General features: G+C 55.1%; 61 non-coding genes across 61 annotated transcripts; 13 read left to right on the forward strand and 48 right to left on the reverse strand.

The window, feature by feature from the left end:
* The first annotated feature begins 179 nt into the window (after positions 1-179).
* On the forward strand, positions 180-251 carry Trnag-ucc. Its single transcript has one exon. It is a non-coding gene; the product is annotated as a tRNA-Gly (tRNA).
* Positions 252-839: 588 nt separating this feature from the next.
* Trnai-aau lies at positions 840-913 on the reverse strand. The gene has a single exon. It is a non-coding gene; the product is annotated as a tRNA-Ile (tRNA).
* A 198-nt stretch (positions 914-1111) lies between these two features.
* Positions 1112-1183, reverse strand: Trnae-uuc. Its single transcript has one exon. It is a non-coding gene; the product is annotated as a tRNA-Glu (tRNA).
* Positions 1184-1488: 305 nt separating this feature from the next.
* Trnam-cau lies at positions 1489-1561 on the reverse strand. The gene has a single exon. It is a non-coding gene; the product is annotated as a tRNA-Met (tRNA).
* A 381-nt stretch (positions 1562-1942) lies between these two features.
* Trnag-gcc lies at positions 1943-2013 on the reverse strand. Its single transcript has one exon. It is a non-coding gene; the product is annotated as a tRNA-Gly (tRNA).
* Positions 2014-2339: 326 nt separating this feature from the next.
* On the forward strand, positions 2340-2411 carry Trnag-ucc. The gene has a single exon. It is a non-coding gene; the product is annotated as a tRNA-Gly (tRNA).
* Positions 2412-3010: 599 nt separating this feature from the next.
* Positions 3011-3084, reverse strand: Trnai-aau. The gene has a single exon. It is a non-coding gene; the product is annotated as a tRNA-Ile (tRNA).
* Positions 3085-3282: 198 nt separating this feature from the next.
* Trnae-uuc lies at positions 3283-3353 on the reverse strand. The gene has a single exon. It is a non-coding gene; the product is annotated as a tRNA-Glu (tRNA).
* A 305-nt stretch (positions 3354-3658) lies between these two features.
* On the reverse strand, positions 3659-3731 carry Trnam-cau. Its single transcript has one exon. It is a non-coding gene; the product is annotated as a tRNA-Met (tRNA).
* A 380-nt stretch (positions 3732-4111) lies between these two features.
* On the reverse strand, positions 4112-4182 carry Trnag-gcc. The gene has a single exon. It is a non-coding gene; the product is annotated as a tRNA-Gly (tRNA).
* Positions 4183-4507: 325 nt separating this feature from the next.
* Trnag-ucc lies at positions 4508-4579 on the forward strand. The gene has a single exon. It is a non-coding gene; the product is annotated as a tRNA-Gly (tRNA).
* A 598-nt stretch (positions 4580-5177) lies between these two features.
* On the reverse strand, positions 5178-5251 carry Trnai-aau. Its single transcript has one exon. It is a non-coding gene; the product is annotated as a tRNA-Ile (tRNA).
* A 197-nt stretch (positions 5252-5448) lies between these two features.
* Trnae-uuc lies at positions 5449-5520 on the reverse strand. The gene has a single exon. It is a non-coding gene; the product is annotated as a tRNA-Glu (tRNA).
* A 305-nt stretch (positions 5521-5825) lies between these two features.
* Trnam-cau lies at positions 5826-5898 on the reverse strand. The gene has a single exon. It is a non-coding gene; the product is annotated as a tRNA-Met (tRNA).
* Positions 5899-6278: 380 nt separating this feature from the next.
* Trnag-gcc lies at positions 6279-6349 on the reverse strand. The gene has a single exon. It is a non-coding gene; the product is annotated as a tRNA-Gly (tRNA).
* A 325-nt stretch (positions 6350-6674) lies between these two features.
* Positions 6675-6746, forward strand: Trnag-ucc. Its single transcript has one exon. It is a non-coding gene; the product is annotated as a tRNA-Gly (tRNA).
* A 598-nt stretch (positions 6747-7344) lies between these two features.
* On the reverse strand, positions 7345-7418 carry Trnai-aau. Its single transcript has one exon. It is a non-coding gene; the product is annotated as a tRNA-Ile (tRNA).
* Positions 7419-7616: 198 nt separating this feature from the next.
* Positions 7617-7688, reverse strand: Trnae-uuc. Its single transcript has one exon. It is a non-coding gene; the product is annotated as a tRNA-Glu (tRNA).
* A 305-nt stretch (positions 7689-7993) lies between these two features.
* Positions 7994-8066, reverse strand: Trnam-cau. Its single transcript has one exon. It is a non-coding gene; the product is annotated as a tRNA-Met (tRNA).
* A 380-nt stretch (positions 8067-8446) lies between these two features.
* Trnag-gcc lies at positions 8447-8517 on the reverse strand. The gene has a single exon. It is a non-coding gene; the product is annotated as a tRNA-Gly (tRNA).
* A 325-nt stretch (positions 8518-8842) lies between these two features.
* Trnag-ucc lies at positions 8843-8914 on the forward strand. Its single transcript has one exon. It is a non-coding gene; the product is annotated as a tRNA-Gly (tRNA).
* Positions 8915-9512: 598 nt separating this feature from the next.
* Trnai-aau lies at positions 9513-9586 on the reverse strand. Its single transcript has one exon. It is a non-coding gene; the product is annotated as a tRNA-Ile (tRNA).
* A 198-nt stretch (positions 9587-9784) lies between these two features.
* Positions 9785-9856, reverse strand: Trnae-uuc. Its single transcript has one exon. It is a non-coding gene; the product is annotated as a tRNA-Glu (tRNA).
* Positions 9857-10161: 305 nt separating this feature from the next.
* Positions 10162-10234, reverse strand: Trnam-cau. Its single transcript has one exon. It is a non-coding gene; the product is annotated as a tRNA-Met (tRNA).
* Positions 10235-10614: 380 nt separating this feature from the next.
* Positions 10615-10685, reverse strand: Trnag-gcc. Its single transcript has one exon. It is a non-coding gene; the product is annotated as a tRNA-Gly (tRNA).
* Positions 10686-11010: 325 nt separating this feature from the next.
* Positions 11011-11082, forward strand: Trnag-ucc. The gene has a single exon. It is a non-coding gene; the product is annotated as a tRNA-Gly (tRNA).
* Positions 11083-11680: 598 nt separating this feature from the next.
* Positions 11681-11754, reverse strand: Trnai-aau. Its single transcript has one exon. It is a non-coding gene; the product is annotated as a tRNA-Ile (tRNA).
* Positions 11755-11952: 198 nt separating this feature from the next.
* Positions 11953-12024, reverse strand: Trnae-uuc. Its single transcript has one exon. It is a non-coding gene; the product is annotated as a tRNA-Glu (tRNA).
* Positions 12025-12329: 305 nt separating this feature from the next.
* Positions 12330-12402, reverse strand: Trnam-cau. The gene has a single exon. It is a non-coding gene; the product is annotated as a tRNA-Met (tRNA).
* Positions 12403-12782: 380 nt separating this feature from the next.
* On the reverse strand, positions 12783-12853 carry Trnag-gcc. Its single transcript has one exon. It is a non-coding gene; the product is annotated as a tRNA-Gly (tRNA).
* Positions 12854-13178: 325 nt separating this feature from the next.
* On the forward strand, positions 13179-13250 carry Trnag-ucc. The gene has a single exon. It is a non-coding gene; the product is annotated as a tRNA-Gly (tRNA).
* A 598-nt stretch (positions 13251-13848) lies between these two features.
* Trnai-aau lies at positions 13849-13922 on the reverse strand. Its single transcript has one exon. It is a non-coding gene; the product is annotated as a tRNA-Ile (tRNA).
* Positions 13923-14120: 198 nt separating this feature from the next.
* Positions 14121-14192, reverse strand: Trnae-uuc. The gene has a single exon. It is a non-coding gene; the product is annotated as a tRNA-Glu (tRNA).
* A 305-nt stretch (positions 14193-14497) lies between these two features.
* Trnam-cau lies at positions 14498-14570 on the reverse strand. Its single transcript has one exon. It is a non-coding gene; the product is annotated as a tRNA-Met (tRNA).
* A 380-nt stretch (positions 14571-14950) lies between these two features.
* Trnag-gcc lies at positions 14951-15021 on the reverse strand. Its single transcript has one exon. It is a non-coding gene; the product is annotated as a tRNA-Gly (tRNA).
* Positions 15022-15346: 325 nt separating this feature from the next.
* On the forward strand, positions 15347-15418 carry Trnag-ucc. The gene has a single exon. It is a non-coding gene; the product is annotated as a tRNA-Gly (tRNA).
* A 588-nt stretch (positions 15419-16006) lies between these two features.
* Positions 16007-16080, reverse strand: Trnai-aau. The gene has a single exon. It is a non-coding gene; the product is annotated as a tRNA-Ile (tRNA).
* A 198-nt stretch (positions 16081-16278) lies between these two features.
* On the reverse strand, positions 16279-16350 carry Trnae-uuc. The gene has a single exon. It is a non-coding gene; the product is annotated as a tRNA-Glu (tRNA).
* Positions 16351-16655: 305 nt separating this feature from the next.
* Trnam-cau lies at positions 16656-16728 on the reverse strand. Its single transcript has one exon. It is a non-coding gene; the product is annotated as a tRNA-Met (tRNA).
* Positions 16729-17108: 380 nt separating this feature from the next.
* Positions 17109-17179, reverse strand: Trnag-gcc. Its single transcript has one exon. It is a non-coding gene; the product is annotated as a tRNA-Gly (tRNA).
* Positions 17180-17504: 325 nt separating this feature from the next.
* Trnag-ucc lies at positions 17505-17576 on the forward strand. Its single transcript has one exon. It is a non-coding gene; the product is annotated as a tRNA-Gly (tRNA).
* Positions 17577-18174: 598 nt separating this feature from the next.
* Positions 18175-18248, reverse strand: Trnai-aau. Its single transcript has one exon. It is a non-coding gene; the product is annotated as a tRNA-Ile (tRNA).
* Positions 18249-18446: 198 nt separating this feature from the next.
* Positions 18447-18518, reverse strand: Trnae-uuc. The gene has a single exon. It is a non-coding gene; the product is annotated as a tRNA-Glu (tRNA).
* A 305-nt stretch (positions 18519-18823) lies between these two features.
* Positions 18824-18896, reverse strand: Trnam-cau. Its single transcript has one exon. It is a non-coding gene; the product is annotated as a tRNA-Met (tRNA).
* A 380-nt stretch (positions 18897-19276) lies between these two features.
* On the reverse strand, positions 19277-19347 carry Trnag-gcc. The gene has a single exon. It is a non-coding gene; the product is annotated as a tRNA-Gly (tRNA).
* Positions 19348-19672: 325 nt separating this feature from the next.
* Positions 19673-19744, forward strand: Trnag-ucc. The gene has a single exon. It is a non-coding gene; the product is annotated as a tRNA-Gly (tRNA).
* A 598-nt stretch (positions 19745-20342) lies between these two features.
* On the reverse strand, positions 20343-20416 carry Trnai-aau. The gene has a single exon. It is a non-coding gene; the product is annotated as a tRNA-Ile (tRNA).
* A 198-nt stretch (positions 20417-20614) lies between these two features.
* Trnae-uuc lies at positions 20615-20686 on the reverse strand. Its single transcript has one exon. It is a non-coding gene; the product is annotated as a tRNA-Glu (tRNA).
* Positions 20687-20991: 305 nt separating this feature from the next.
* Trnam-cau lies at positions 20992-21064 on the reverse strand. The gene has a single exon. It is a non-coding gene; the product is annotated as a tRNA-Met (tRNA).
* A 380-nt stretch (positions 21065-21444) lies between these two features.
* Trnag-gcc lies at positions 21445-21515 on the reverse strand. Its single transcript has one exon. It is a non-coding gene; the product is annotated as a tRNA-Gly (tRNA).
* Positions 21516-21840: 325 nt separating this feature from the next.
* Positions 21841-21912, forward strand: Trnag-ucc. The gene has a single exon. It is a non-coding gene; the product is annotated as a tRNA-Gly (tRNA).
* A 598-nt stretch (positions 21913-22510) lies between these two features.
* Trnai-aau lies at positions 22511-22584 on the reverse strand. Its single transcript has one exon. It is a non-coding gene; the product is annotated as a tRNA-Ile (tRNA).
* A 198-nt stretch (positions 22585-22782) lies between these two features.
* Trnae-uuc lies at positions 22783-22854 on the reverse strand. The gene has a single exon. It is a non-coding gene; the product is annotated as a tRNA-Glu (tRNA).
* A 305-nt stretch (positions 22855-23159) lies between these two features.
* Positions 23160-23232, reverse strand: Trnam-cau. Its single transcript has one exon. It is a non-coding gene; the product is annotated as a tRNA-Met (tRNA).
* Positions 23233-23612: 380 nt separating this feature from the next.
* On the reverse strand, positions 23613-23683 carry Trnag-gcc. The gene has a single exon. It is a non-coding gene; the product is annotated as a tRNA-Gly (tRNA).
* Positions 23684-24008: 325 nt separating this feature from the next.
* Positions 24009-24080, forward strand: Trnag-ucc. The gene has a single exon. It is a non-coding gene; the product is annotated as a tRNA-Gly (tRNA).
* A 598-nt stretch (positions 24081-24678) lies between these two features.
* Trnai-aau lies at positions 24679-24752 on the reverse strand. The gene has a single exon. It is a non-coding gene; the product is annotated as a tRNA-Ile (tRNA).
* A 198-nt stretch (positions 24753-24950) lies between these two features.
* Positions 24951-25022, reverse strand: Trnae-uuc. Its single transcript has one exon. It is a non-coding gene; the product is annotated as a tRNA-Glu (tRNA).
* Positions 25023-25327: 305 nt separating this feature from the next.
* Trnam-cau lies at positions 25328-25400 on the reverse strand. The gene has a single exon. It is a non-coding gene; the product is annotated as a tRNA-Met (tRNA).
* Positions 25401-25780: 380 nt separating this feature from the next.
* Positions 25781-25851, reverse strand: Trnag-gcc. The gene has a single exon. It is a non-coding gene; the product is annotated as a tRNA-Gly (tRNA).
* Positions 25852-26176: 325 nt separating this feature from the next.
* Positions 26177-26248, forward strand: Trnag-ucc. Its single transcript has one exon. It is a non-coding gene; the product is annotated as a tRNA-Gly (tRNA).
* The last annotated feature ends 298 nt before the right edge of the window (positions 26249-26546 follow it).

Here is a 26546-nt window from a genome sequence, read left to right on the forward strand (position 1 = left end):
GTCCTCGCCGGCGCCGACTCTTGCCAAAGGATGCGAAATGTGCGCGGATACGCTGTCCGAATGCGTCCTGGATGTGCTCCCCTAGCCTACCTCGAAATGCGCCTGCCAGGTACGATCACCTTCGGCCGCTGCCGACAGGCGGGAAGCCGACACAGCGCGGAGGCGGGGCGCTCGCTTGTGCGGTGGTGGTGTAATGGTCAGCATAGTTGCCTTCCAAGCAGTTGATCCGGGTTCGATTCCCGGCCACCGCAGCAGGCTTTTAATTTCGCGTATGAGTACTTTTGCCACGCGCTCTTAAATTATTGTTTTTCCGGCCTCCTACTCGCTGCATACCAGCCCTTAGTGTGTCTCGACTTTGCTCGGCTGACGCGAGAGCTGACGCTCTCAAATCGGCCTATATCAAAACGACAAGCACGAGAAACGACTGAGAGAGGTAAAGAGAGGTGAGGCTAGGCGATGGACACACAGCACGCCCCCTTCATTTCACGGTGGCGTCTCCCTGACCGAATCGGGCTGCAGCTCCGAAAACTAAGGAGAAACAAAAATAGGAAGTAAAACTGCCAATAGTACCCTGTGTTCCCATGCGCTCACCCGCCCAAGTACTGACAGGGGCCAAAGTGGTTGCGCATCGGCAATCGGACATTTTCTTTCATTTTCTCTTTATCGGTTGAGAACCAGTGTATTCAAGATATTATGGCCATTGCCGAGTGAATGATGTAGCGCTTCCCGACGAGTCGGGTTCGGATCCTCTGTCAACTTCCACGCAGGGTGATGATCTTTTGGTCATCACACTCGCCAGCTGAAATCGGCGCTGCCTTTTCGTAGTAGTAAAAGAGCAGTGGCCCGTGGGGGGATCGAACCCACGACCTTCGCGTTATTAGCACGACGCTCTAACCAACTGAGCTAACGGGCCCCAGCAGATGCAGTTGCTCAGCCCTACGCTGGAAACTGGTGGCATGAAGCCGTACACCATTTCTATGGACGTCGTGCGTCTGCTTCCCTAGTCTATATTCTGCTGACGGTCACGAAACAGTAGCTATATTGCGAGCAGGACGGGAAACGGCCGCTCGGACAGCTCAAACTTGTCACGACTCGTGTGGAAAAAATTCCGTTCCGGTACCGGGAATCGAACCCGGGCCTCCTGGGTGAAAGCCAGGTATCCTAGCCACTAGACCACACCGGATGCGGCCGTTTCGTTCGACCGTTCGTACGGTCGCTTGTCGCATTTCGTGTCGAGTGCCGCGTCGGCGCCCTTCTCTCTTTGCGAGCATCTTTGCACAGACTGACTGGCAAGGCGCGCACCTCAAACGCCGCAGAGCAATGCTTTTGGCTTCATGCTCTGCTGGGAGAAGAGGAAAAGGGAAGCTGTAAGTAGCAATAACAGGAGGTAAACATTTTCCCGCTGAAGCGTTGAAAAGTTGTGGATAACAAACAAGAACTACGTTGGCGCCCTAGCAACAGCGCCACCATCAGTCACAGAAAATTAAATGCCCCGGGTGAGGATCGAACTCACGACCTTAAGATTATGAGACTTACGCGCTGCCTACTGCGCTACCGAGGCACGGGTGCACCACTGGTCCTGGAAACTGGGTAAATACCGTACCCAATATTAGACGTAGAGACACTGTACTTCCTGGGTAACGTGTTCTGTTGCTACACGCGCACTGCCGGCCCAGTTGATTGCGGTGTTGCTGCAGCTGTTGCAACGATAGGCAGCACTCCTTGTCGTTAAAGCTCAGTGCCTCGGAGGCACCTGGACACAGCAACTTGTGAGGCCAAGCCGACGCTAGTCTGCAGAACATCATGCGAGCGTCCTAGTGGGGACCGGCGAGTGCTGCGTTCTCGGTTCTTCTCAAGGGAATCCAGCTATATATTCTTGCGGATCGTGCATCTCAAGCGCGCAAGCCACACGGCAGCATTATCGCGGGGAAAAGCAAAATGATGCATCGGCCGGGAATCGAACCCGGGCCGCCCGCGTGGCAGGCGAGCATTCTACCACTGAACCACCGATGCTGGGGCCAGCGGCAACTTCACGCTGCTTCCCGAGCAGATGTCTCAAGGGAAAGTGGGACTGCCGTCAAGCGCCGTAGCATTCTGTGGAGAAGATGCTGCAGACGCTGAATCCTGCACTGCACTGCTTAAAAATGCCGCCAGAACGCGGTCCTCGCCGGCGCCGACTCTTGCCAAAGGATGCGAAATGTGCGCGGATACGCTGTCCGAATGCGTCTGGATGTGCTCCCCTAGCCTACCTCGAAATGCGCCTGCCAGGTACGATCACCTTCGGCCGCTGCCGACAGGCGGGAAGCCGACACAGCGCGGAGGCGGGGGCGCTCGCTTGTGCGGTGGTGGTGTAATGGTCAGCATAGTTGCCTTCCAAGCAGTTGATCCGGGTTCGATTCCCGGCCACCGCAGCAGGCTTTTAATTTCGCGTATGAGTACTTTTGCCACGCGCTCTTAAATTATTGTTTTTCCGGCCTCCTACTCGCTGCATACCAGCCCTTAGTGTGTCTCGACTTGTCTCGACTTTGCTCGGCTGACGCGAGAGCTGACGCTCTCAAATCGGCCTATATCAAAACGACAAGCACGAGAAAAACGACTGAGAGAGGTAAAGAGAGGTGAGGCTAGGCGATGGACACACAGCACGCCCCTTCATTTCACGGTGGCGTCTCCCTGACCGAATCGGGCTGCAGCTCCGAAAACTAAGGAGAAACAAAAATAGGAAGTAAAACTGCCAATAGTACCCTGTGTTCCCATGCGCTCACCCGCCCAAGTACTGACAGGGGCCAAAGTGGTTGCGCATCGGCAATCGGACATTTTCTTTCATTTTCTCTTTATCGGTTGAGAACCAGTGTATTCAAGATATTATGGCCATTGCCGAGTGAATGATGTAGCGCTTCCCGACGAGTCGGGTTCGGATCCTCTGTCAACTTCCACGCAGGGTGATGATCTTTTGGTCATCACACTCGCCAGCTGAAATCGGCGCTGCCTTTTCGTAGTAGTAAAAGAGCAGTGGCCCGTGGGGGGATCGAACCCACGACCTTCGCGTTATTAGCACGACGCTCTAACCAACTGAGCTAACGGGCCCCAGCAGATGCAGTTGCTCAGCCCTACGCTGGAAACTGGTGGCATGAAGCCGTACACCATTTCTATGGTCGTCGTGCGTCTGCTTCCCTAGTCTATATTCTGCTGACGGTCACGAAACAGTAGCTATATTGCGAGCAGGACGGGAAACGGCCGCTCGGACAGCTCAAACTTGTCACGACTCGTGTGGAAAAAATTCCGTTCCGGTACGGGAATCGAACCCGGGCCTCCTGGGTGAAAGCCAGGTATCCTAGCCACTAGACCACACCGGATGCGGCCGTTTCGTTCGACCGTTCGTACGGTCGCTTGTCGCATTTCGTGTCGAGTGCCGCGTCGGCGCCCTTCTCTCTTTGCGAGCATCTTTGCACAGACTGACTGGCAAGGCGCGCACCTCAAACGCCGCAGAGCAATGCTTTTGGCTTCATGCTCTGCTGGGAGAAGAGGAAAAGGGAAGCTGTAAGTAGCAATAACAGGAGGTAAACATTTTCCCGCTGAAGCGTTGAAAAGTTGTGGATAACAAACAAGAACTACGTTGGCGCCCTAGCAACAGCGCCACCATCAGTCACAGAAAATTAAATGCCCCGGGTGAGGATCGAACTCACGACCTTAAGATTATGAGACTTACGCGCTGCCTACTGCGCTACCGAGGCACGGGTGCACCACTGGTCCTGGAAACTGGGTAAATACCGTACCCAATATTAGACGTAGAGACACTGTACTTCCTGGGTAACGTGTTCTGTTGCTACACGCGCACTGCCGGCCCAGTTGATTGCGGTGTTGCTGCAGCTGTTGCAACGATAGGCAGCACTCCTTGTCGTTAAAGCTCAGTGCCTCGGAGGCACCTGGACACAGCAACTTGTGAGGCCAAGCCGACGCTAGTCTGCAGAACATCATGCGAGCGTCCTAGTGGGGACCGGCGAGTGCTGCGTTCTCGGTTCTTCTCAAGGGAATCCAGCTATATATTCTTGCGGATCGTGCATCTCAAGCGCGCAAGCCACACGGCAGCATTATCGCGGGAAAAGCAAAATGATGCATCGGCCGGGAATCGAACCCGGGCCGCCCGCGTGGCAGGCGAGCATTCTACCACTGAACCACCGATGCTGGGGCCAGCGGCAACTTCACGCTGCTTCCCGAGCAGATGTCTCAAGGGAAAGTGGGACTGCCGTCAAGCGCCGTAGCATTCTGTGGAGAAGATGCTGCAGACGCTGAATCCTGCACTGCACTGCTTAAAAATGCCGCCAGAACGCGGTCCTCGCCGGCGCCGACTCTTGCCAAAGGATGCGAAATGTGCGCGGATACGCTGTCCGAATGCGTCTGGATGTGCTCCCCTAGCCTACCTCGAAATGCGCCTGCCAGGTACGATCACCTTCGGCCGCTGCCGACAGGCGGGAAGCCGACACAGCGCGGAGGCGGGGCGCTCGCTTGTGCGGTGGTGGTGTAATGGTCAGCATAGTTGCCTTCCAAGCAGTTGATCCGGGTTCGATTCCCGGCCACCGCAGCAGGCTTTTAATTTCGCGTATGAGTACTTTTGCCACGCGCTCTTAAATTATTGTTTTTCCGGCCTCCTACTCGCTGCATACCAGCCCTTAGTGTGTCTCGACTTGTCTCGACTTTGCTCGGCTGACGCGAGAGCTGACGCTCTCAAATCGGCCTATATCAAAACGACAAGCACGAGAAACGACTGAGAGAGGTAAAGAGAGGTGAGGCTAGGCGATGGACACACAGCACGCCCCCTTCATTTCACGGTGGCGTCTCCCTGACCGAATCGGGCTGCAGCTCCGAAAACTAAGGAGAAACAAAAATAGGAAGTAAAACTGCCAATAGTACCCTGTGTTCCCATGCGCTCACCCGCCCAAGTACTGACAGGGGCCAAAGTGGTTGCGCATCGGCAATCGGACATTTTCTTTCATTTTCTCTTTATCGGTTGAGAACCAGTGTATTCAAGATATTATGGCCATTGCCGAGTGAATGATGTAGCGCTTCCCGACGAGTCGGGTTCGGATCCTCTGTCAACTTCCACGCAGGGTGATGATCTTTTGGTCATCACACTCGCCAGCTGAAATCGGCGCTGCCTTTTCGTAGTAGTAAAAGAGCAGTGGCCCGTGGGGGGATCGAACCCACGACCTTCGCGTTATTAGCACGACGCTCTAACCAACTGAGCTAACGGCCCCAGCAGATGCAGTTGCTCAGCCCTACGCTGGAAACTGGTGGCATGAAGCCGTACACCATTTCTATGGTCGTCGTGCGTCTGCTTCCCTAGTCTATATTCTGCTGACGGTCACGAAACAGTAGCTATATTGCGAGCAGGACGGGAAACGGCCGCTCGGACAGCTCAAACTTGTCACGACTCGTGTGGAAAAAATTCCGTTCCGGTACCGGGAATCGAACCCGGGCCTCCTGGGTGAAAGCCAGGTATCCTAGCCACTAGACCACACCGGATGCGGCCGTTTCGTTCGACCGTTCGTACGGTCGCTTGTCGCATTTCGTGTCGAGTGCCGCGTCGGCGCCCTTCTCTCTTTGCGAGCATCTTTGCACAGACTGACTGGCAAGGCGCGCACCTCAAACGCCGCAGAGCAATGCTTTTGGCTTCATGCTCTGCTGGGAGAAGAGGAAAAGGGAAGCTGTAAGTAGCAATAACAGGAGGTAAACATTTTCCCGCTGAAGCGTTGAAAAGTTGTGGATAACAAACAAGAACTACGTTGGCGCCCTAGCAACAGCGCCACCATCAGTCACAGAAAATTAAATGCCCCGGGTGAGGATCGAACTCACGACCTTAAGATTATGAGACTTACGCGCTGCCTACTGCGCTACCGAGGCACGGGTGCACCACTGGTCCTGGAAACTGGGTAAATACCGTACCCAATATTAGACGTAGAGACACTGTACTTCCTGGGTAACGTGTTCTGTTGCTACACGCGCACTGCCGGCCCAGTTGATTGCGGTGTTGCTGCAGCTGTTGCAACGATAGGCAGCACTCCTTGTCGTTAAAGCTCAGTGCCTCGGAGGCACCTGGACACAGCAACTTGTGAGGCCAAGCCGACGCTAGTCTGCAGAACATCATGCGAGCGTCCTAGTGGGGACCGGCGAGTGCTGCGTTCTCGGTTCTTCTCAAGGGAATCCAGCTATATATTCTTGCGGATCGTGCATCTCAAGCGCGCAAGCCACACGGCAGCATTATCGCGGGAAAAGCAAAATGATGCATCGGCCGGGAATCGAACCCGGGCCGCCCGCGTGGCAGGCGAGCATTCTACCACTGAACCACCGATGCTGGGGCCAGCGGCAACTTCACGCTGCTTCCCGAGCAGATGTCTCAAGGGAAAGTGGGACTGCCGTCAAGCGCCGTAGCATTCTGTGGAGAAGATGCTGCAGACGCTGAATCCTGCACTGCACTGCTTAAAAATGCCGCCAGAACGCGGTCCTCGCCGGCGCCGACTCTTGCCAAAGGATGCGAAATGTGCGCGGATACGCTGTCCGAATGCGTCTGGATGTGCTCCCCTAGCCTACCTCGAAATGCGCCTGCCAGGTACGATCACCTTCGGCCGCTGCCGACAGGCGGGAAGCCGACACAGCGCGGAGGCGGGGCGCTCGCTTGTGCGGTGGTGGTGTAATGGTCAGCATAGTTGCCTTCCAAGCAGTTGATCCGGGTTCGATTCCCGGCCACCGCAGCAGGCTTTTAATTTCGCGTATGAGTACTTTTGCCACGCGCTCTTAAATTATTGTTTTTCCGGCCTCCTACTCGCTGCATACCAGCCCTTAGTGTGTCTCGACTTGTCTCGACTTTGCTCGGCTGACGCGAGAGCTGACGCTCTCAAATCGGCCTATATCAAAACGACAAGCACGAGAAACGACTGAGAGAGGTAAAGAGAGGTGAGGCTAGGCGATGGACACACAGCACGCCCCCTTCATTTCACGGTGGCGTCTCCCTGACCGAATCGGGCTGCAGCTCCGAAAACTAAGGAGAAACAAAAATAGGAAGTAAAACTGCCAATAGTACCCTGTGTTCCCATGCGCTCACCCGCCCAAGTACTGACAGGGGCCAAAGTGGTTGCGCATCGGCAATCGGACATTTTCTTTCATTTTCTCTTTATCGGTTGAGAACCAGTGTATTCAAGATATTATGGCCATTGCCGAGTGAATGATGTAGCGCTTCCCGACGAGTCGGGTTCGGATCCTCTGTCAACTTCCACGCAGGGTGATGATCTTTTGGTCATCACACTCGCCAGCTGAAATCGGCGCTGCCTTTTCGTAGTAGTAAAAGAGTAGTGGCCCGTGGGGGGATCGAACCCACGACCTTCGCGTTATTAGCACGACGCTCTAACCAACTGAGCTAACGGGCCCCAGCAGATGCAGTTGCTCAGCCCTACGCTGGAAACTGGTGGCATGAAGCCGTACACCATTTCTATGGTCGTCGTGCGTCTGCTTCCCTAGTCTATATTCTGCTGACGGTCACGAAACAGTAGCTATATTGCGAGCAGGACGGGAAACGGCCGCTCGGACAGCTCAAACTTGTCACGACTCGTGTGGAAAAAATTCCGTTCCGGTACCGGGAATCGAACCCGGGCCTCCTGGGTGAAAGCCAGGTATCCTAGCCACTAGACCACACCGGATGCGGCCGTTTCGTTCGACCGTTCGTACGGTCGCTTGTCGCATTTCGTGTCGAGTGCCGCGTCGGCGCCCTTCTCTCTTTGCGAGCATCTTTGCACAGACTGACTGGCAAGGCGCGCACCTCAAACGCCGCAGAGCAATGCTTTTGGCTTCATGCTCTGCTGGGAGAAGAGGAAAAGGGAAGCTGTAAGTAGCAATAACAGGAGGTAAACATTTTCCCGCTGAAGCGTTGAAAAGTTGTGGATAACAAACAAGAACTACGTTGGCGCCCTAGCAACAGCGCCACCATCAGTCACAGAAAATTAAATGCCCCGGGTGAGGATCGAACTCACGACCTTAAGATTATGAGACTTACGCGCTGCCTACTGCGCTACCGAGGCACGGGTGCACCACTGGTCCTGGAAACTGGGTAAATACCGTACCCAATATTAGACGTAGAGACACTGTACTTCCTGGGTAACGTGTTCTGTTGCTACACGCGCACTGCCGGCCCAGTTGATTGCGGTGTTGCTGCAGCTGTTGCAACGATAGGCAGCACTCCTTGTCGTTAAAGCTCAGTGCCTCGGAGGCACCTGGACACAGCAACTTGTGAGGCCAAGCCGACGCTAGTCTGCAGAACATCATGCGAGCGTCCTAGTGGGGACCGGCGAGTGCTGCGTTCTCGGTTCTTCTCAAGGGAATCCAGCTATATATTCTTGCGGATCGTGCATCTCAAGCGCGCAAGCCACACGGCAGCATTATCGCGGGAAAAGCAAAATGATGCATCGGCCGGGAATCGAACCCGGGCCGCCCGCGTGGCAGGCGAGCATTCTACCACTGAACCACCGATGCTGGGGCCAGCGGCAACTTCACGCTGCTTCCCGAGCAGATGTCTCAAGGGAAAGTGGGACTGCCGTCAAGCGCCGTAGCATTCTGTGGAGAAGATGCTGCAGACGCTGAATCCTGCACTGCACTGCTTAAAAATGCCGCCAGAACGCGGTCCTCGCCGGCGCCGACTCTTGCCAAAGGATGCGAAATGTGCGCGGATACGCTGTCCGAATGCGTCTGGATGTGCTCCCCTAGCCTACCTCGAAATGCGCCTGCCAGGTACGATCACCTTCGGCCGCTGCCGACAGGCGGGAAGCCGACACAGCGCGGAGGCGGGGCGCTCGCTTGTGCGGTGGTGGTGTAATGGTCAGCATAGTTGCCTTCCAAGCAGTTGATCCGGGTTCGATTCCCGGCCACCGCAGCAGGCTTTTAATTTCGCGTATGAGTACTTTTGCCACGCGCTCTTAAATTATTGTTTTTCCGGCCTCCTACTCGCTGCATACCAGCCCTTAGTGTGTCTCGACTTGTCTCGACTTTGCTCGGCTGACGCGAGAGCTGACGCTCTCAAATCGGCCTATATCAAAACGACAAGCACGAGAAACGACTGAGAGAGGTAAAGAGAGGTGAGGCTAGGCGATGGACACACAGCACGCCCCCTTCATTTCACGGTGGCGTCTCCCTGACCGAATCGGGCTGCAGCTCCGAAAACTAAGGAGAAACAAAAATAGGAAGTAAAACTGCCAATAGTACCCTGTGTTCCCATGCGCTCACCCGCCCAAGTACTGACAGGGGCCAAAGTGGTTGCGCATCGGCAATCGGACATTTTCTTTCATTTTCTCTTTATCGGTTGAGAACCAGTGTATTCAAGATATTATGGCCATTGCCGAGTGAATGATGTAGCGCTTCCCGACGAGTCGGGTTCGGATCCTCTGTCAACTTCCACGCAGGGTGATGATCTTTTGGTCATCACACTCGCCAGCTGAAATCGGCGCTGCCTTTTCGTAGTAGTAAAAGAGCAGTGGCCCGTGGGGGGATCGAACCCACGACCTTCGCGTTATTAGCACGACGCTCTAACCAACTGAGCTAACGGGCCCCAGCAGATGCAGTTGCTCAGCCCTACGCTGGAAACTGGTGGCATGAAGCCGTACACCATTTCTATGGACGTCGTGCGTCTGCTTCCCTAGTCTATATTCTGCTGACGGTCACGAAACAGTAGCTATATTGCGAGCAGGACGGGAAACGGCCGCTCGGACAGCTCAAACTTGTCACGACTCGTGTGGAAAAAATTCCGTTCCGGTACCGGGAATCGAACCCGGGCCTCCTGGGTGAAAGCCAGGTATCCTAGCCACTAGACCACACCGGATGCGGCCGTTTCGTTCGACCGTTCGTACGGTCGCTTGTCGCATTTCGTGTCGAGTGCCGCGTCGGCGCCCTTCTCTCTTTGCGAGCATCTTTGCACAGACTGACTGGCAAGGCGCGCACCTCAAACGCCGCAGAGCAATGCTTTTGGCTTCATGCTCTGCTGGGAGAAGAGGAAAAGGGAAGCTGTAAGTAGCAATAACAGGAGGTAAACATTTTCCCGCTGAAGCGTTGAAAAGTTGTGGATAACAAACAAGAACTACGTTGGCGCCCTAGCAACAGCGCCACCATCAGTCACAGAAAATTAAATGCCCCGGGTGAGGATCGAACTCACGACCTTAAGATTATGAGACTTACGCGCTGCCTACTGCGCTACCGAGGCACGGGTGCACCACTGGTCCTGGAAACTGGGTAAATACCGTACCCAATATTAGACGTAGAGACACTGTACTTCCTGGGTAACGTGTTCTGTTGCTACACGCGCACTGCCGGCCCAGTTGATTGCGGTGTTGCTGCAGCTGTTGCAACGATAGGCAGCACTCCTTGTCGTTAAAGCTCAGTGCCTCGGAGGCACCTGGACACAGCAACTTGTGAGGCCAAGCCGACGCTAGTCTGCAGAACATCATGCGAGCGTCCTAGTGGGGACCGGCGAGTGCTGCGTTCTCGGTTCTTCTCAAGGGAATCCAGCTATATATTCTTGCGGATCGTGCATCTCAAGCGCGCAAGCCACACGGCAGCATTATCGCGGGAAAAGCAAAATGATGCATCGGCCGGGAATCGAACCCGGGCCGCCCGCGTGGCAGGCGAGCATTCTACCACTGAACCACCGATGCTGGGGCCAGCGGCAACTTCACGCTGCTTCCCGAGCAGATGTCTCAAGGGAAAGTGGGACTGCCGTCAAGCGCCGTAGCATTCTGTGGAGAAGATGCTGCAGACGCTGAATCCTGCACTGCACTGCTTAAAAATGCCGCCAGAACGCGGTCCTCGCCGGCGCCGACTCTTGCCAAAGGATGCGAAATGTGCGCGGATACGCTGTCCGAATGCGTCTGGATGTGCTCCCCTAGCCTACCTCGAAATGCGCCTGCCAGGTACGATCACCTTCGGCCGCTGCCGACAGGCGGGAAGCCGACACAGCGCGGAGGCGGGGCGCTCGCTTGTGCGGTGGTGGTGTAATGGTCAGCATAGTTGCCTTCCAAGCAGTTGATCCGGGTTCGATTCCCGGCCACCGCAGCAGGCTTTTAATTTCGCGTATGAGTACTTTTGCCACGCGCTCTTAAATTATTGTTTTTCCGGCCTCCTACTCGCTGCATACCAGCCCTTAGTGTGTCTCGACTTGTCTCGACTTTGCTCGGCTGACGCGAGAGCTGACGCTCTCAAATCGGCCTATATCAAAACGACAAGCACGAGAAACGACTGAGAGAGGTAAAGAGAGGTGAGGCTAGGCGATGGACACACAGCACGCCCCCTTCATTTCACGGTGGCGTCTCCCTGACCGAATCGGGCTGCAGCTCCGAAAACTAAGGAGAAACAAAAATAGGAAGTAAAACTGCCAATAGTACCCTGTGTTCCCATGCGCTCACCCGCCCAAGTACTGACAGGGGCCAAAGTGGTTGCGCATCGGCAATCGGACATTTTCTTTCATTTTCTCTTTATCGGTTGAGAACCAGTGTATTCAAGATATTATGGCCATTGCCGAGTGAATGATGTAGCGCTTCCCGACGAGTCGGGTTCGGATCCTCTGTCAACTTCCACGCAGGGTGATGATCTTTTGGTCATCACACTCGCCAGCTGAAATCGGCGCTGCCTTTTCGTAGTAGTAAAAGAGCAGTGGCCCGTGGGGGGATCGAACCCACGACCTTCGCGTTATTAGCACGACGCTCTAACCAACTGAGCTAACGGGCCCCAGCAGATGCAGTTGCTCAGCCCTACGCTGGAAACTGGTGGCATGAAGCCGTACACCATTTCTATGGTCGTCGTGCGTCTGCTTCCCTAGTCTATATTCTGCTGACGGTCACGAAACAGTAGCTATATTGCGAGCAGGACGGGAAACGGCCGCTCGGACAGCTCAAACTTGTCACGACTCGTGTGGAAAAAATTCCGTTCCGGTACCGGGAATCGAACCCGGGCCTCCTGGGTGAAAGCCAGGTATCCTAGCCACTAGACCACACCGGATGCGGCCGTTTCGTTCGACCGTTCGTACGGTCGCTTGTCGCATTTCGTGTCGAGTGCCGCGTCGGCGCCCTTCTCTCTTTGCGAGCATCTTTGCACAGACTGACTGGCAAGGCGCGCACCTCAAACGCCGCAGAGCAATGCTTTTGGCTTCATGCTCTGCTGGGAGAAGAGGAAAAGGGAAGCTGTAAGTAGCAATAACAGGAGGTAAACATTTTCCCGCTGAAGCGTTGAAAAGTTGTGGATAACAAACAAGAACTACGTTGGCGCCCTAGCAACAGCGCCACCATCAGTCACAGAAAATTAAATGCCCCGGGTGAGGATCGAACTCACGACCTTAAGATTATGAGACTTACGCGCTGCCTACTGCGCTACCGAGGCACGGGTGCACCACTGGTCCTGGAAACTGGGTAAATACCGTACCCAATATTAGACGTAGAGACACTGTACTTCCTGGGTAACGTGTTCTGTTGCTACACGCGCACTGCCGGCCCAGTTGATTGCGGTGTTGCTGCAGCTGTTGCAACGATAGGCAGCACTCCTTGTCGTTAAAGCTCAGTGCCTCGGAGGCACCTGGACACAGCAACTTGTGAGGCCAAGCCGACGCTAGTCTGCAGAACATCATGCGAGCGTCCTAGTGGGGACCGGCGAGTGCTGCGTTCTCGGTTCTTCTCAAGGGAATCCAGCTATATATTCTTGCGGATCGTGCATCTCAAGCGCGCAAGCCACACGGCAGCATTATCGCGGGAAAAGCAAAATGATGCATCGGCCGGGAATCGAACCCGGGCCGCCCGCGTGGCAGGCGAGCATTCTACCACTGAACCACCGATGCTGGGGCCAGCGGCAACTTCACGCTGCTTCCCGAGCAGATGTCTCAAGGGAAAGTGGGACTGCCGTCAAGCGCCGTAGCATTCTGTGGAGAAGATGCTGCAGACGCTGAATCCTGCACTGCACTGCTTAAAAATGCCGCCAGAACGCGGTCCTCGCCGGCGCCGACTCTTGCCAAAGGATGCGAAATGTGCGCGGATACGCTGTCCGAATGCGTCTGGATGTGCTCCCCTAGCCTACCTCGAAATGCGCCTGCCAGGTACGATCACCTTCGGCCGCTGCCGACAGGCGGGAAGCCGACACAGCGCGGAGGCGGGGCGCTCGCTTGTGCGGTGGTGGTGTAATGGTCAGCATAGTTGCCTTCCAAGCAGTTGATCCGGGTTCGATTCCCGGCCACCGCAGCAGGCTTTTAATTTCGCGTATGAGTACTTTTGCCACGCGCTCTTAAATTATTGTTTTTCCGGCCTCCTACTCGCTGCATACCAGCCCTTAGTGTGTCTCGACTTGTCTCGACTTTGCTCGGCTGACGCGAGAGCTGACGCTCTCAAATCGGCCTATATCAAAACGACAAGCACGAGAAACGACTGAGAGAGGTAAAGAGAGGTGAGGCTAGGCGATGGACACACAGCACGCCCCCTTCATTTCACGGTGGCGTCTCCCTGACCGAATCGGGCTGCAGCTCCGAAAACTAAGGAGAAACAAAAATAGGAAGTAAAACTGCCAATAGTACCCTGTGTTCCCATGCGCTCACCCGCCCAAGTACTGACAGGGGCCAAAGTGGTTGCGCATCGGCAATCGGACATTTTCTTTCATTTTCTCTTTATCGGTTGAGAACCAGTGTATTCAAGATATTATGGCCATTGCCGAGTGAATGATGTAGCGCTTCCCGACGAGTCGGGTTCGGATCCTCTGTCAACTTCCACGCAGGGTGATGATCTTTTGGTCATCACACTCGCCAGCTGAAATCGGCGCTGCCTTTTCGTAGTAGTAAAAGAGCAGTGGCCCGTGGGGGGATCGAACCCACGACCTTCGCGTTATTAGCACGACGCTCTAACCAACTGAGCTAACGGGCCCCAGCAGATGCAGTTGCTCAGCCCTACGCTGGAAACTGGTGGCATGAAGCCGTACACCATTTCTATGGTCGTCGTGCGTCTGCTTCCCTAGTCTATATTCTGCTGACGGTCACGAAACAGTAGCTATATTGCGAGCAGGACGGGAAACGGCCGCTCGGACAGCTCAAACTTGTCACGACTCGTGTGGAAAAAATTCCGTTCCGGTACCGGGAATCGAACCCGGGCCTCCTGGGTGAAAGCCAGGTATCCTAGCCACTAGACCACACCGGATGCGGCCGTTTCGTTCGACCGTTCGTACGGTCGCTTGTCGCATTTCGTGTCGAGTGCCGCGTCGGCGCCCTTCTCTCTTTGCGAGCATCTTTGCACAGACTGACTGGCAAGGCGCGCACCTCAAACGCCGCAGAGCAATGCTTTTGGCTTCATGCTCTGCTGGGAGAAGAGGAAAAGGGAAGCTGTAAGTAGCAATAACAGGAGGTAAACATTTTCCCGCTGAAGCGTTGAAAAGTTGTGGATAACAAACAAGAACTACGTTGGCGCCCTAGCAACAGCGCCACCATCAGTCACAGAAAATTAAATGCCCCGGGTGAGGATCGAACTCACGACCTTAAGATTATGAGACTTACGCGCTGCCTACTGCGCTACCGAGGCACGGGTGCACCACTGGTCCTGGAAACTGGGTAAATACCGTACCCAATATTAGACGTAGAGACACTGTACTTCCTGGGTAACGTGTTCTGTTGCTACACGCGCACTGCCGGCCCAGTTGATTGCGGTGTTGCTGCAGCTGTTGCAACGATAGGCAGCACTCCTTGTCGTTAAAGCTCAGTGCCTCGGAGGCACCTGGACACAGCAACTTGTGAGGCCAAGCCGACGCTAGTCTGCAGAACATCATGCGAGCGTCCTAGTGGGGACCGGCGAGTGCTGCGTTCTCGGTTCTTCTCAAGGGAATCCAGCTATATATTCTTGCGGATCGTGCATCTCAAGCGCGCAAGCCACACGGCAGCATTATCGCGGGAAAAGCAAAATGATGCATCGGCCGGGAATCGAACCCGGGCCGCCCGCGTGGCAGGCGAGCATTCTACCACTGAACCACCGATGCTGGGGCCAGCGGCAACTTCACGCTGCTTCCCGAGCAGATGTCTCAAGGGAAAGTGGGACTGCCGTCAAGCGCCGTAGCATTCTGTGGAGAAGATGCTGCAGACGCTGAATCCTGCACTGCACTGCTTAAAAATGCCGCCAGAACGCGGTCCTCGCCGGCGCCGACTCTTGCCAAAGGATGCGAAATGTGCGCGGATACGCTGTCCGAATGCGTCTGGATGTGCTCCCCTAGCCTACCTCGAAATGCGCCTGCCAGGTACGATCACCTTCGGCCGCTGCCGACAGGCGGGAAGCCGACACAGCGCGGAGGCGGGGCGCTCGCTTGTGCGGTGGTGGTGTAATGGTCAGCATAGTTGCCTTCCAAGCAGTTGATCCGGGTTCGATTCCCGGCCACCGCAGCAGGCTTTTAATTTCGCGTATGAGTACTTTTGCCACGCGCTCTTAAATTATTGTTTTTCCGGCCTCCTACTCGCTGCATACCAGCCCTTAGTGTGTCTCGACTTTGCTCGGCTGACGCGAGAGCTGACGCTCTCAAATCGGCCTATATCAAAACGACAAGCACGAGAAACGACTGAGAGAGGTAAAGAGAGGTGAGGCTAGGCGATGGACACACAGCACGCCCCCTTCATTTCACGGTGGCGTCTCCCTGACCGAATCGGGCTGCAGCTCCGAAAACTAAGGAGAAACAAAAATAGGAAGTAAAACTGCCAATAGTACCCTGTGTTCCCATGCGCTCACCCGCCCAAGTACTGACAGGGGCCAAAGTGGTTGCGCATCGGCAATCGGACATTTTCTTTCATTTTCTCTTTATCGGTTGAGAACCAGTGTATTCAAGATATTATGGCCATTGCCGAGTGAATGATGTAGCGCTTCCCGACGAGTCGGGTTCGGATCCTCTGTCAACTTCCACGCAGGGTGATGATCTTTTGGTCATCACACTCGCCAGCTGAAATCGGCGCTGCCTTTTCGTAGTAGTAAAAGAGCAGTGGCCCGTGGGGGGATCGAACCCACGACCTTCGCGTTATTAGCACGACGCTCTAACCAACTGAGCTAACGGGCCCCAGCAGATGCAGTTGCTCAGCCCTACGCTGGAAACTGGTGGCATGAAGCCGTACACCATTTCTATGGACGTCGTGCGTCTGCTTCCCTAGTCTATATTCTGCTGACGGTCACGAAACAGTAGCTATATTGCGAGCAGGACGGGAAACGGCCGCTCGGACAGCTCAAACTTGTCACGACTCGTGTGGAAAAAATTCCGTTCCGGTACCGGGAATCGAACCCGGGCCTCCTGGGTGAAAGCCAGGTATCCTAGCCACTAGACCACACCGGATGCGGCCGTTTCGTTCGACCGTTCGTACGGTCGCTTGTCGCATTTCGTGTCGAGTGCCGCGTCGGCGCCCTTCTCTCTTTGCGAGCATCTTTGCACAGACTGACTGGCAAGGCGCGCACCTCAAACGCCGCAGAGCAATGCTTTTGGCTTCATGCTCTGCTGGGAGAAGAGGAAAAGGGAAGCTGTAAGTAGCAATAACAGGAGGTAAACATTTTCCCGCTGAAGCGTTGAAAAGTTGTGGATAACAAACAAGAACTACGTTGGCGCCCTAGCAACAGCGCCACCATCAGTCACAGAAAATTAAATGCCCCGGGTGAGGATCGAACTCACGACCTTAAGATTATGAGACTTACGCGCTGCCTACTGCGCTACCGAGGCACGGGTGCACCACTGGTCCTGGAAACTGGGTAAATACCGTACCCAATATTAGACGTAGAGACACTGTACTTCCTGGGTAACGTGTTCTGTTGCTACACGCGCACTGCCGGCCCAGTTGATTGCGGTGTTGCTGCAGCTGTTGCAACGATAGGCAGCACTCCTTGTCGTTAAAGCTCAGTGCCTCGGAGGCACCTGGACACAGCAACTTGTGAGGCCAAGCCGACGCTAGTCTGCAGAACATCATGCGAGCGTCCTAGTGGGGACCGGCGAGTGCTGCGTTCTCGGTTCTTCTCAAGGGAATCCAGCTATATATTCTTGCGGATCGTGCATCTCAAGCGCGCAAGCCACACGGCAGCATTATCGCGGGAAAAGCAAAATGATGCATCGGCCGGGAATCGAACCCGGGCCGCCCGCGTGGCAGGCGAGCATTCTACCACTGAACCACCGATGCTGGGGCCAGCGGCAACTTCACGCTGCTTCCCGAGCAGATGTCTCAAGGGAAAGTGGGACTGCCGTCAAGCGCCGTAGCATTCTGTGGAGAAGATGCTGCAGACGCTGAATCCTGCACTGCACTGCTTAAAAATGCCGCCAGAACGCGGTCCTCGCCGGCGCCGACTCTTGCCAAAGGATGCGAAATGTGCGCGGATACGCTGTCCGAATGCGTCTGGATGTGCTCCCCTAGCCTACCTCGAAATGCGCCTGCCAGGTACGATCACCTTCGGCCGCTGCCGACAGGCGGGAAGCCGACACAGCGCGGAGGCGGGGCGCTCGCTTGTGCGGTGGTGGTGTAATGGTCAGCATAGTTGCCTTCCAAGCAGTTGATCCGGGTTCGATTCCCGGCCACCGCAGCAGGCTTTTAATTTCGCGTATGAGTACTTTTGCCACGCGCTCTTAAATTATTGTTTTTCCGGCCTCCTACTCGCTGCATACCAGCCCTTAGTGTGTCTCGACTTGTCTCGACTTTGCTCGGCTGACGCGAGAGCTGACGCTCTCAAATCGGCCTATATCAAAACGACAAGCACGAGAAACGACTGAGAGAGGTAAAGAGAGGTGAGGCTAGGCGATGGACACACAGCACGCCCCCTTCATTTCACGGTGGCGTCTCCCTGACCGAATCGGGCTGCAGCTCCGAAAACTAAGGAGAAACAAAAATAGGAAGTAAAACTGCCAATAGTACCCTGTGTTCCCATGCGCTCACCCGCCCAAGTACTGACAGGGGCCAAAGTGGTTGCGCATCGGCAATCGGACATTTTCTTTCATTTTCTCTTTATCGGTTGAGAACCAGTGTATTCAAGATATTATGGCCATTGCCGAGTGAATGATGTAGCGCTTCCCGACGAGTCGGGTTCGGATCCTCTGTCAACTTCCACGCAGGGTGATGATCTTTTGGTCATCACACTCGCCAGCTGAAATCGGCGCTGCCTTTTCGTAGTAGTAAAAGAGCAGTGGCCCGTGGGGGGATCGAACCCACGACCTTCGCGTTATTAGCACGACGCTCTAACCAACTGAGCTAACGGGCCCCAGCAGATGCAGTTGCTCAGCCCTACGCTGGAAACTGGTGGCATGAAGCCGTACACCATTTCTATGGTCGTCGTGCGTCTGCTTCCCTAGTCTATATTCTGCTGACGGTCACGAAACAGTAGCTATATTGCGAGCAGGACGGGAAACGGCCGCTCGGACAGCTCAAACTTGTCACGACTCGTGTGGAAAAAATTCCGTTCCGGTACCGGGAATCGAACCCGGGCCTCCTGGGTGAAAGCCAGGTATCCTAGCCACTAGACCACACCGGATGCGGCCGTTTCGTTCGACCGTTCGTACGGTCGCTTGTCGCATTTCGTGTCGAGTGCCGCGTCGGCGCCCTTCTCTCTTTGCGAGCATCTTTGCACAGACTGACTGGCAAGGCGCGCACCTCAAACGCCGCAGAGCAATGCTTTTGGCTTCATGCTCTGCTGGGAGAAGAGGAAAAGGGAAGCTGTAAGTAGCAATAACAGGAGGTAAACATTTTCCCGCTGAAGCGTTGAAAAGTTGTGGATAACAAACAAGAACTACGTTGGCGCCCTAGCAACAGCGCCACCATCAGTCACAGAAAATTAAATGCCCCGGGTGAGGATCGAACTCACGACCTTAAGATTATGAGACTTACGCGCTGCCTACTGCGCTACCGAGGCACGGGTGCACCACTGGTCCTGGAAACTGGGTAAATACCGTACCCAATATTAGACGTAGAGACACTGTACTTCCTGGGTAACGTGTTCTGTTGCTACACGCGCACTGCCGGCCCAGTTGATTGCGGTGTTGCTGCAGCTGTTGCAACGATAGGCAGCACTCCTTGTCGTTAAAGCTCAGTGCCTCGGAGGCACCTGGACACAGCAACTTGTGAGGCCAAGCCGACGCTAGTCTGCAGAACATCATGCGAGCGTCCTAGTGGGGACCGGCGAGTGCTGCGTTCTCGGTTCTTCTCAAGGGAATCCAGCTATATATTCTTGCGGATCGTGCATCTCAAGCGCGCAAGCCACACGGCAGCATTATCGCGGGAAAAGCAAAATGATGCATCGGCCGGGAATCGAACCCGGGTCGCCCGCGTGGCAGGCGAGCATTCTACCACTGAACCACCGATGCTGGGGCCAGCGGCAACTTCACGCTGCTTCCCGAGCAGATGTCTCAAGGGAAAGTGGGACTGCCGTCAAGCGCCGTAGCATTCTGTGGAGAAGATGCTGCAGACGCTGAATCCTGCACTGCACTGCTTAAAAATGCCGCCAGAACGCGGTCCTCGCCGGCGCCGACTCTTGCCAAAGGATGCGAAATGTGCGCGGATACGCTGTCCGAATGCGTCTGGATGTGCTCCCCTAGCCTACCTCGAAATGCGCCTGCCAGGTACGATCACCTTCGGCCGCTGCCGACAGGCGGGAAGCCGACACAGCGCGGAGGCGGGGCGCTCGCTTGTGCGGTGGTGGTGTAATGGTCAGCATAGTTGCCTTCCAAGCAGTTGATCCGGGTTCGATTCCCGGCCACCGCAGCAGGCTTTTAATTTCGCGTATGAGTACTTTTGCCACGCGCTCTTAAATTATTGTTTTTCCGGCCTCCTACTCGCTGCATACCAGCCCTTAGTGTGTCTCGACTTGTCTCGACTTTGCTCGGCTGACGCGAGAGCTGACGCTCTCAAATCGGCCTATATCAAAACGACAAGCACGAGAAACGACTGAGAGAGGTAAAGAGAGGTGAGGCTAGGCGATGGACACACAGCACGCCCCCTTCATTTCACGGTGGCGTCTCCCTGACCGAATCGGGCTGCAGCTCCGAAAACTAAGGAGAAACAAAAATAGGAAGTAAAACTGCCAATAGTACCCTGTGTTCCCATGCGCTCACCCGCCCAAGTACTGACAGGGGCCAAAGTGGTTGCGCATCGGCAATCGGACATTTTCTTTCATTTTCTCTTTATCGGTTGAGAACCAGTGTATTCAAGATATTATGGCCATTGCCGAGTGAATGATGTAGCGCTTCCCGACGAGTCGGGTTCGGATCCTCTGTCAACTTCCACGCAGGGTGATGATCTTTTGGTCATCACACTCGCCAGCTGAAATCGGCGCTGCCTTTTCGTAGTAGTAAAAGAGCAGTGGCCCGTGGGGGGATCGAACCCACGACCTTCGCGTTATTAGCACGACGCTCTAACCAACTGAGCTAACGGGCCCCAGCAGATGCAGTTGCTCAGCCCTACGCTGGAAACTGGTGGCATGAAGCCGTACACCATTTCTATGGTCGTCGTGCGTCTGCTTCCCTAGTCTATATTCTGCTGACGGTCACGAAACAGTAGCTATATTGCGAGCAGGACGGGAAACGGCCGCTCGGACAGCTCAAACTTGTCACGACTCGTGTGGAAAAAATTCCGTTCCGGTACCGGGAATCGAACCCGGGCCTCCTGGGTGAAAGCCAGGTATCCTAGCCACTAGACCACACCGGATGCGGCCGTTTCGTTCGACCGTTCGTACGGTCGCTTGTCGCATTTCGTGTCGAGTGCCGCGTCGGCGCCCTTCTCTCTTTGCGAGCATCTTTGCACAGACTGACTGGCAAGGCGCGCACCTCAAACGCCGCAGAGCAATGCTTTTGGCTTCATGCTCTGCTGGGAGAAGAGGAAAAGGGAAGCTGTAAGTAGCAATAACAGGAGGTAAACATTTTCCCGCTGAAGCGTTGAAAAGTTGTGGATAACAAACAAGAACTACGTTGGCGCCCTAGCAACAGCGCCACCATCAGTCACAGAAAATTAAATGCCCCGGGTGAGGATCGAACTCACGACCTTAAGATTATGAGACTTACGCGCTGCCTACTGCGCTACCGAGGCACGGGTGCACCACTGGTCCTGGAAACTGGGTAAATACCGTACCCAATATTAGACGTAGAGACACTGTACTTCCTGGGTAACGTGTTCTGTTGCTACACGCGCACTGCCGGCCCAGTTGATTGCGGTGTTGCTGCAGCTGTTGCAACGATAGGCAGCACTCCTTGTCGTTAAAGCTCAGTGCCTCGGAGGCACCTGGACACAGCAACTTGTGAGGCCAAGCCGACGCTAGTCTGCAGAACATCATGCGAGCGTCCTAGTGGGGACCGGCGAGTGCTGCGTTCTCGGTTCTTCTCAAGGGAATCCAGCTATATATTCTTGCGGATCGTGCATCTCAAGCGCGCAAGCCACACGGCAGCATTATCGCGGGAAAAGCAAAATGATGCATCGGCCGGGAATCGAACCCGGGTCGCCCGCGTGGCAGGCGAGCATTCTACCACTGAACCACCGATGCTGGGGCCAGCGGCAACTTCACGCTGCTTCCCGAGCAGATGTCTCAAGGGAAAGTGGGACTGCCGTCAAGCGCCGTAGCATTCTGTGGAGAAGATGCTGCAGACGCTGAATCCTGCACTGCACTGCTTAAAAATGCCGCCAGAACGCGGTCCTCGCCGGCGCCGACTCTTGCCAAAGGATGCGAAATGTGCGCGGATACGCTGTCCGAATGCGTCTGGATGTGCTCCCCTAGCCTACCTCGAAATGCGCCTGCCAGGTACGATCACCTTCGGCCGCTGCCGACAGGCGGGAAGCCGACACAGCGCGGAGGCGGGGCGCTCGCTTGTGCGGTGGTGGTGTAATGGTCAGCATAGTTGCCTTCCAAGCAGTTGATCCGGGTTCGATTCCCGGCCACCGCAGCAGGCTTTTAATTTCGCGTATGAGTACTTTTGCCACGCGCTCTTAAATTATTGTTTTTCCGGCCTCCTACTCGCTGCATACCAGCCCTTAGTGTGTCTCGACTTGTCTCGACTTTGCTCGGCTGACGCGAGAGCTGACGCTCTCAAATCGGCCTATATCAAAACGACAAGCACGAGAAACGACTGAGAGAGGTAAAGAGAGGTGAGGCTAGGCGATGGACACACAGCACGCCCCCTTCATTTCACGGTGGCGTCTCCCTGACCGAATCGGGCTGCAGCTCCGAAAACTAAGGAGAAACAAAAATAGGAAGTAAAACTGCCAATAGTACCCTGTGTTCCCATGCGCTCACCCGCCCAAGTACTGACAGGGGCCAAAGTGGTTGCGCATCGGCAATCGGACATTTTCTTTCATTTTCTCTTTATCGGTTGAGAACCAGTGTATTCAAGATATTATGGCCATTGCCGAGTGAATGATGTAGCGCTTCCCGACGAGTCGGGTTCGGATCCTCTGTCAACTTCCACGCAGGGTGATGATCTTTTGGTCATCACACTCGCCAGCTGAAATCGGCGCTGCCTTTTCGTAGTAGTAAAAGAGCAGTGGCCCGTGGGGGGATCGAACCCACGACCTTCGCGTTATTAGCACGACGCTCTAACCAACTGAGCTAACGGGCCCCAGCAGATGCAGTTGCTCAGCCCTACGCTGGAAACTGGTGGCATGAAGCCGTACACCATTTCTATGGTCGTCGTGCGTCTGCTTCCCTAGTCTATATTCTGCTGACGGTCACGAAACAGTAGCTATATTGCGAGCAGGACGGGAAACGGCCGCTCGGACAGCTCAAACTTGTCACGACTCGTGTGGAAAAAATTCCGTTCCGGTACCGGGAATCGAACCCGGGCCTCCTGGGTGAAAGCCAGGTATCCTAGCCACTAGACCACACCGGATGCGGCCGTTTCGTTCGACCGTTCGTACGGTCGCTTGTCGCATTTCGTGTCGAGTGCCGCGTCGGCGCCCTTCTCTCTTTGCGAGCATCTTTGCACAGACTGACTGGCAAGGCGCGCACCTCAAACGCCGCAGAGCAATGCTTTTGGCTTCATGCTCTGCTGGGAGAAGAGGAAAAGGGAAGCTGTAAGTAGCAATAACAGGAGGTAAACATTTTCCCGCTGAAGCGTTGAAAAGTTGTGGATAACAAACAAGAACTACGTTGGCGCCCTAGCAACAGCGCCACCATCAGTCACAGAAAATTAAATGCCCCGGGTGAGGATCGAACTCACGACCTTAAGATTATGAGACTTACGCGCTGCCTACTGCGCTACCGAGGCACGGGTGCACCACTGGTCCTGGAAACTGGGTAAATACCGTACCCAATATTAGACGTAGAGACACTGTACTTCCTGGGTAACGTGTTCTGTTGCTACACGCGCACTGCCGGCCCAGTTGATTGCGGTGTTGCTGCAGCTGTTGCAACGATAGGCAGCACTCCTTGTCGTTAAAGCTCAGTGCCTCGGAGGCACCTGGACACAGCAACTTGTGAGGCCAAGCCGACGCTAGTCTGCAGAACATCATGCGAGCGTCCTAGTGGGGACCGGCGAGTGCTGCGTTCTCGGTTCTTCTCAAGGGAATCCAGCTATATATTCTTGCGGATCGTGCATCTCAAGCGCGCAAGCCACACGGCAGCATTATCGCGGGAAAAGCAAAATGATGCATCGGCCGGGAATCGAACCCGGGCCGCCCGCGTGGCAGGCGAGCATTCTACCACTGAACCACCGATGCTGGGGCCAGCGGCAACTTCACGCTGCTTCCCGAGCAGATGTCTCAAGGGAAAGTGGGACTGCCGTCAAGCGCCGTAGCATTCTGTGGAGAAGATGCTGCAGACGCTGAATCCTGCACTGCACTGCTTAAAAATGCCGCCAGAACGCGGTCCTCGCCGGCGCCGACTCTTGCCAAAGGATGCGAAATGTGCGCGGATACGCTGTCCGAATGCGTCTGGATGTGCTCCCCTAGCCTACCTCGAAATGCGCCTGCCAGGTACGATCACCTTCGGCCGCTGCCGACAGGCGGGAAGCCGACACAGCGCGGAGGCGGGGTGCTCGCTTGTGCGGTGGTGGTGTAATGGTCAGCATAGTTGCCTTCCAAGCAGTTGATCCGGGTTCGATTCCCGGCCACCGCAGCAGGCTTTTAATTTCGCGTATGAGTACTTTTGCCACGCGCTCTTAAATTATTGTTTTTCCGGCCTCCTACTCGCTGCATACCAGCCCTTAGTGTGTCTCGACTTGTCTCGACTTTGCTCGGCTGACGCGAGAGCTGACGCTCTCAAATCGGCCTATATCAAAACGACAAGCACGAGAAACGACTGAGAGAGGTAAAGAGAGGTGAGGCTAGGCGATGGACACACAGCACGCCCCCTTCATTTCACGGTGGCGTCTCCCTGACCGAATCGGGCTGCAGCTCCGAAAACTAAGGAGAAACAAAAATAGGAAGTAAAACTGCCAATAGTACCCTGTGTTCCCATGCGCTCACCCGCCCAAGTACTGACAGGGGCCAAAGTGGTTGCGCATCGGCAATCGGACATTTTCTTTCATTTTCTCTTTATCGGTTGAGAACCAGTGTATTCAAGATATTATGGCCATTGCCGAGTGAATGATGTAGCGCTTCCCGACGAGTCGGGTTCGGATCCTCTGTCAACTTCCACGCAGGGTGATGATCTTTTGGTCATCACACTCGCCAGCTGAAATCGGCGCTGCCTTTTCGTAGTAGTAAAAGAGTAGTGGCCCGTGGGGGGATCGAACCCACGACCTTCGCGTTATTAGCACGACGCTCTAACCAACTGAGCTAACGGGCCCCAGCAGATGCAGTTGCTCAGCCCTACGCTGGAAACTGGTGGCATGAAGCCGTACACCATTTCTATGGTCGTCGTGCGTCTGCTTCCCTAGTCTATATTCTGCTGACGGTCACGAAACAGTAGCTATATTGCGAGCAGGACGGGAAACGGCCGCTCGGACAGCTCAAACTTGTCACGACTCGTGTGGAAAAAATTCCGTTCCGGTACCGGGAATCGAACCCGGGCCTCCTGGGTGAAAGCCAGGTATCCTAGCCACTAGACCACACCGGATGCGGCCGTTTCGTTCGACCGTTCGTACGGTCGCTTGTCGCATTTCGTGTCGAGTGCCGCGTCGGCGCCCTTCTCTCTTTGCGAGCATCTTTGCACAGACTGACTGGCAAGGCGCGCACCTCAAACGCCGCAGAGCAATGCTTTTGGCTTCATGCTCTGCTGGGAGAAGAGGAAAAGGGAAGCTGTAAGTAGCAATAACAGGAGGTAAACATTTTCCCGCTGAAGCGTTGAAAAGTTGTGGATAACAAACAAGAACTACGTTGGCGCCCTAGCAACAGCGCCACCATCAGTCACAGAAAATTAAATGCCCCGGGTGAGGATCGAACTCACGACCTTAAGATTATGAGACTTACGCGCTGCCTACTGCGCTACCGAGGCACGGGTGCACCACTGGTCCTGGAAACTGGGTAAATACCGTACCCAATATTAGACGTAGAGACACTGTACTTCCTGGGTAACGTGTTCTGTTGCTACACGCGCACTGCCGGCCCAGTTGATTGCGGTGTTGCTGCAGCTGTTGCAACGATAGGCAGCACTCCTTGTCGTTAAAGCTCAGTGCCTCGGAGGCACCTGGACACAGCAACTTGTGAGGCCAAGCCGACGCTAGTCTGCAGAACATCATGCGAGCGTCCTAGTGGGGACCGGCGAGTGCTGCGTTCTCGGTTCTTCTCAAGGGAATCCAGCTATATATTCTTGCGGATCGTGCATCTCAAGCGCGCAAGCCACACGGCAGCATTATCGCGGGAAAAGCAAAATGATGCATCGGCCGGGAATCGAACCCGGGCCGCCCGCGTGGCAGGCGAGCATTCTACCACTGAACCACCGATGCTGGGGCCAGCGGCAACTTCACGCTGCTTCCCGAGCAGATGTCTCAAGGGAAAGTGGGACTGCCGTCAAGCGCCGTAGCATTCTGTGGAGAAGATGCTGCAGACGCTGAATCCTGCACTGCACTGCTTAAAAATGCCGCCAGAACGCGGTCCTCGCCGGCGCCGACTCTTGCCAAAGGATGCGAAATGTGCGCGGATACGCTGTCCGAATGCGTCTGGATGTGCTCCCCTAGCCTACCTCGAAATGCGCCTGCCAGGTACGATCACCTTCGGCCGCTGCCGACAGGCGGGAAGCCGACACAGCGCGGAGGCGGGGCGCTCGCTTGTGCGGTGGTGGTGTAATGGTCAGCATAGTTGCCTTCCAAGCAGTTGATCCGGGTTCGATTCCCGGCCACCGCAGCAGGCTTTTAATTTCGCGTATGAGTACTTTTGCCACGCGCTCTTAAATTATTGTTTTTCCGGCCTCCTACTCGCTGCATACCAGCCCTTAGTGTGTCTCGACTTGTCTCGACTTTGCTCGGCTGACGCGAGAGCTGACGCTCTCAAATCGGCCTATATCAAAACGACAAGCACGAGAAACGACTGAGAGAGGTAAAGAGAGGTGAGGCTAGGCGATGGACACACAGCACGCCCCCTTCATTTCACGGTGGCGTCTCCCTGACCGAATCGGGCTGCAGCTCCGAAAACTAAGGAGAAA

This window comes from Schistocerca piceifrons, unplaced genomic scaffold (assembly GCF_021461385.2).
Source record: "Schistocerca piceifrons isolate TAMUIC-IGC-003096 unplaced genomic scaffold, iqSchPice1.1 HiC_scaffold_666, whole genome shotgun sequence".
Classification (NCBI taxonomy): Eukaryota; Metazoa; Arthropoda; class Insecta; order Orthoptera; family Acrididae; genus Schistocerca; species Schistocerca piceifrons.